This window comes from Ailuropoda melanoleuca, chromosome 14 (genome assembly GCF_002007445.2).
Source record: "Ailuropoda melanoleuca isolate Jingjing chromosome 14, ASM200744v2, whole genome shotgun sequence".
NCBI lineage: Eukaryota > Metazoa > Chordata > Mammalia > Carnivora > Ursidae > Ailuropoda > Ailuropoda melanoleuca.
Window position 1 is genome coordinate 86,436,043 of NC_048231.1, and position 6,076 is coordinate 86,442,118.

The following is a 6,076-nucleotide window of genomic DNA, read 5'->3' on the forward strand; positions in this document are numbered from 1 at the left end:
GCTGCTTTATGAGGTCTTCCAACATTAACCACTTTACTACAATTAAGAGCTTGGCGCCCGAAATCACTGAAACTTATGACAGCTTGAAATCAACCAGTGAAGACTGTGCCGTATCTGCTGGAAGAAACCAGGGAAGGCAAGAGGCAGCCATTCTGGTTCTGAGATGGAGTCTGAAAGACAGAGGACCTCCAAGCTGGCTTCTGCCTTGTGGTGCTTCCCTTGGAGGTATCTCAGCAGTTCCCAGGGGACTAAGCCTCCCGTCAGGACTCTCCATCTCCTGCCGGCCCCAGCTGTCCTCCACCCCTCAAGCTACCAGAGACCCTCAGGGGTCCTGGGAAACAGAAAACAGCTCTTACTAAATTGTGTAATACCTTCATGTCTCAATTGATTTATTTAATAGTCCTGAATTACCACAGAGGTGATGAGATGAAAACCTAGCCATGGAAAGCAGTAGCTTCCAACTTGAATGTGCTGGCTCATTAGTAACCCTACCTCAGCCTTTCATGGAGACATTTTGATGTGAAGATCAAAAGAACTGCTCTCTAAGAGCCGCTGACAAGTGGGATTATTAGACATTCCAGCCCAGCCCTCTATTTGTAGAAACACAAGCCATACTCATTACCCTGTGAAAGACACTTCTCTAAACGGGATAAAGAAAGTAAAGAGAGAGCAGAGTCCTTCCCCCGGAGATACTATTCTGCCCCATTGGAAAGAAGAGGAAATCTTAACTCATCTAAATACTTCTGTAAGCTTGGAAGCAGTCCTGATCAGCCTCAGGCTGAAGTTAGTTGACTTTAACATAAATCAGTTCAAGTGTATGTTATGTGTAGTACTTCTATATTTTAATAGTATTTTTAAAATTAGAAATATGAAATTTGCTCAAAACAGACTATTTGGAGAATAGGAAGAGGTAAACGCTGTATTCGCATTATCACTATACAGTGGAATGCACTAGAAACAGTTTGGGTGTATAGTTCTTTAGACTTTTTGCGTGTGTGTAGAGGTATCATGATTTCCCTCCAAAATATATAATAAAGTACCTCCCTTATTGAGAATGATTCTTTTTACCCAATTAGCCATGTATCCTAAACTCTACCCAGGTAAAAAAACAGTATTGTCCTGCAACATAATATTTTTAAATGGCTTTAAAGTATTTTACTGTATGAATTCATTATAGTTTAACCAGTTCCCTAAAGCTGGTTATTTAGATTGATTTCTATTTTTATGATATTTAAAAATATATGTGCTGCAATAAACATCTTTAAACACATGAGTAATTTTTAGAGTAAGATGAATCTCTGTATCTACAATTTCTGAACCAAAGTGTATATACATTTTTTTAAGACTCTTAAAACATTTTACCTAATTGTTCTTCAGGAAAGGTTTACAAATTCTTTCCCACCAGAAGTATGAGAGTGTAGTTTCTTCACACCATTGCCAAATGGAAGGGTATTGTTTTCAATCTTGACCAAACTGATAGGTCAGTTAAACATCAATTAATTTCATTACTAGTGAGATTGGACATCTTTCAGTTTGTGCTATTTTGTGTTTTCTCATTACATGTATTTTTAATGGAACTGGCCTATTCATGTCTTCTGCCCATTTTAATGGGATCTTTACCTTATTGATTTATAAGTGATTTTTACACATTAAAAAGGTAAATTCTTTGCCATATATGTTGCAAATATCTCCTCACATTGTAATTTTGTATTTTGATTTAGTTATGGTGATTTAAATTCCCAAGTATAAAATTGTTCTTATCTGAAGATCATCCTATCTTTATTTTTCTGTTAGCGCTATGCCTCTAAAGTTTCTTTCTCCAATGCTAAAGATTATATGAATATTCAAATGCAGTTTCTTTTTTAATATGGATTTTTTTTTACTATAATCTTTATTCCATTAGGATTTATTTTGATGGATTTTATAGGATAATGTTCAGTTACCTTTATTTTTGAAGGGTTAGAAGTTTAGGAACTTGGAAATACTAAAAGGTAGATTTGGTACACCTGGAAAAGATGGCCAAATGTGGGGGGAAGGTCTGAGCTCTGCGTTCTCGTCTCATGGCAGGTTTGCTTGAATGTATGTGGCAGGCAAGTTTCTTAACCTGCATCTAAGTTTCAAATAAGCTTGCAGAGTTGCCACGAAGATGAAAGGAAATAATACTTTGAAAAATTGGAGTACCATTTCTCTGCGTCATCTTCAATTTCCTTCATCAGTGTTTTATAGTTTTCAGAGTACAGGTCTTTTACCTCTTTGGTTAGATTTATTCCTAGATATCTTATTATTTTTGGTGCCATCGTACATAGAATTGTTTTCTTAATTGCCCCTGCTGCTGCTTCATTCTTGGTGTATAGACATGCAACAGATTTCTGTACATTGATTTTTGTATCCTGCGACTTTACTGAATTTATCAGTTCTAGCAGTTTTTTGATAGTGAAAGTTGTACTTCTTCCTTTCCCATTTGGTTGGATCCCTTTTCTTTCTTTCTTTCTTTCTTTCTTTCTTTCTTTCTTTCTTTCTTTCTTTCTTTCTTTCTTTTTTTATTTCTGTGGCTAGGACTTCCAATGTGTTGAATAACAGTGGTTAGAGAGGACATTCTTGTCTTGTTCTTGACCTCAGGGCGAAAGCTCTCGATTTTTTCCCATTGAGGATGATGTTAGCTGTGGGTTTTTCATATATGGCCTTTATTATGTTAGAGTATGTTACTTCTAAACCTATTTTGTTGAGGTTTTGTTGTTGTTTTTTTTTTTTAATCATGAATGGATGTTGTACTTTGTCAAATGCTTTTTCTGCATCTATTGAAATGATCGTATGGTTCTCATCCTTTCTCTTATTGATGTGATGTATCACATTGATTGATTTGCAAATACTGAACCATCGTTGCATCCATGGAAGAAATCCCACTTGATCGTGATGAATGATTTTTTTTAAATGTATTGTTGAATTCAGTTTGTTAGGATTTTATTATGAATGAACATTTAATATTTGTATAATTTAGCTATACTGGGAAAAGCTCACTTTTGAGAAACTTTGAAAGTATTAAAAAGGGCTGTCATAAAAATCTAAGTAGGATTAAAGGCATTTCAATGATCGGGGGTATGTATCCTTAATACACCAGAACAATTTAGTTTAGTTGGTAGATTCTCTTAAGTAAATCAGTTTTATGTTATTAAGGTACATACTCCCCCATATATAATGATGCTTTCCTTGGGGGGGGGGGAAGTATTTTTCCATTATGGATACAGTCCTGTCTTCCCACCCCCCCTCCAAATGGAGCAAGTGCTGTTAGTCTCAAGCCATTTTGACTCATGTTAGGTACTAGTTCTTTAGAATACTAAAATACTAGAAGTATTTTCATGTTTATTTTTAAAGAGATGAGTTGTACCCTTAAAAAAAAAAAGCAAATCCTATGAAGAAATATTTTCAGTTTTACTCTACTAATACTTGCTTCCAAAAGCAATAGCTTCCTGCAGAGCACACCTTAGTGGAAGAGGGGAGACATCTGGTGGATGCCAGTTAGAAAGAATGCATAAGAGTCACTGGATACCAGGCCTTAGTGAGGCATTTTGTTTTGTTCTGCTTTTTCCATGTGTCTTCGTAAGACAGTAACAAATAAAATGACAGAGGGAAAGGATATTAAAGATATTAATGTTGACTGATTTGCCTTCATTAACAATTAAAATTATTTTAAATGTGATTGAATTTAAAAAGATACACACACACATTTTTTCTTTAGCTAGTTCCTCTAAACTTTTTAATATTTTTAGCCCTGATGCAGGTATTAATACATTTTTTTTAAAAAACAAAAACTACTATGAGCTAAGGTTCCTCAATCTATTTTTTGTATTGTTGTTGGCATTTTCTATCAATACAGTTTAAAGTGCACACAGAGAAAAAGGAATTCCATCTCTAGGACATTATGTCACTCATACACTGGCAAAAGTACACAAAGATAAGTGAAAACCATGTTTATTAAGCATTATTTGGAAAAAATAAAAACCTAGAGACAACTTAGATTTCCATTACTAGGAGGGTAAATAAACTAGACGATGTCAATATCATGAAACCCAATGTCACAAAGAATGGGATAGATCTATATTACCATTAAGCTGTTTTTTGAATGTATTATAGTAGTAAATCATTTATATAAAAAGGATATGTTATGTGAGTAATTGCTGATCATGTGTTAAAATTCACATTTAGCTAATGTTGAAGCCAAAGCCAAATATTACTTTTTTTTTTTAAAGATTTTATTTGTTTATTTGACAGAGATAGAGACAGCCAGTGAGAGAGGGAACACAAGCAGGGGGAGTAGGAGAGGAAGAAGCAGGCTCATAGCAGAGGAGCCTGACGTGGGGCTCGATCCCATAACGCCGGGATCACTCCCTGAGCCAAAGGCAGACGCTTAACCGCTGTGCCACCCAGGTGCCCCCAAATATTACTCTTAACAGAACGAACTTCTGGGATAAAAGCAAAAATCTGATTTTTATCAAATATAATAATTTGAATTTTTACTATTAAAATTTTAGTAGGTTTTGGCCTTGCCCAGGGGATTCCATTTTTCCACAACACTGTTTAATGCCTTTTAGATTTCATACTCTGTAATGGACAACATAGCATATTAAATATATTCATGGAGAAATATCTTTATTGTGGTAAATAGCCAAAGTTCTAATGTTTACTTTGTACTGATTATATTTATTTGAAATGTAATGAGAAAATTCACTCCAATAACATTGCAGTTTGAAAGTCTATACTGTGCATTTAACATTGTTCTCATCATTAAATCCTAGTCCACCTGGAAAACTATGTTCATGTTTCAAATTTCAACACCCCTTTGAAGTTCCCTTATTCCTCTTGTGCTCTTACATGGCACTCATAGATAACTATTACAGAATGGCTCCTAGTGTATGGCTGTTAGTTATTTACATATATAATTTCCTGCTAGTCTGTAAGGGGTCAGTTCATGTTTGTAAACACAGACTTCTAAAAGGCAGTTGTTGGATGCATGAAAAAAAGAAGAAAACGTTTTCCTTACACAGATCCAAAGTCTTCAAGAAGAAACAATGAGATTGTATTTCCCAGCATTCTTTGCAGCTGAGGTAGACACGTGACTGTGTCTTAGCCGGCGGAAATAATGTGTACCATTGACAGGCTGAGCCCCTGAAAGCCTCCATGTGCACTCCCTGGTGCTCTTTTCCCTTCTGGCTGATTGGGCTGTCCACCCCCACTGTGAGCTTGGAAGCTCTGTGACCGCAGATCTGCTGTCGGCCTGCTCAGTCCTTCTGCACCCACGTCCGTTCACTTAGAACCAACCATCTCCTGCTGTTTTATTACTGAGAAATAGACTTGTGTTAAGCCAAAATAGGTTTGTATCTATCTTGTACTGTAGCCTAGCCAACCCTCATATACTGGTCAAAGAGGAATTTGACCAAGTCTACATGATTTAGTCCTCCCTCATTCAGTCCAAGTTAGAGATGAATGTCTAGGAATCCATCCATTCATATATTTAGCCAGAAACCATTGACTACTCACCAGCTGCCACATTCTCTGCTGTATGCTAAAGATACAACGGTAAACAAAGAAGGCACGGGTCCCGCATTCACGGGCCATACGGAACAGTGGAAAAGACAGGGGATCGACAAATAAGTGAAACACAAAATGTATTTTTAACTTGTGGTAAGTGCTATGAAGGAAACAAAGAGCATTCGAGGATAGAAAATAAAAGGCATGCATGGCTGAGGAGGATTTTATTTTATTTTTAAAGATTTTTATTTATTTATTTGAAAGAGAGCGAAGAGAGAGAGCATAGAGGGAGAAGGAGAAGCAGACTCCCTGCTGAGCAGAGAGCCCAATGCGGGCTCTATCCCAGGACCCCAAGGTCATGACCTGAGTCGAAGGCAGATACTTAACTGACTGAGCCACCCAGGCGCCCCACCTGCGGAGGATTTTAGATGGATGAAGGTTTAGGAAAGACCTCCCTGAGAAGGCGATATTGAAGCCAAGATCCAAAGGATGAGAAGGACCCATGTGAAGACTGAAGACTGGAGTCAGAATCATTCGAGGCAGAAGGAGT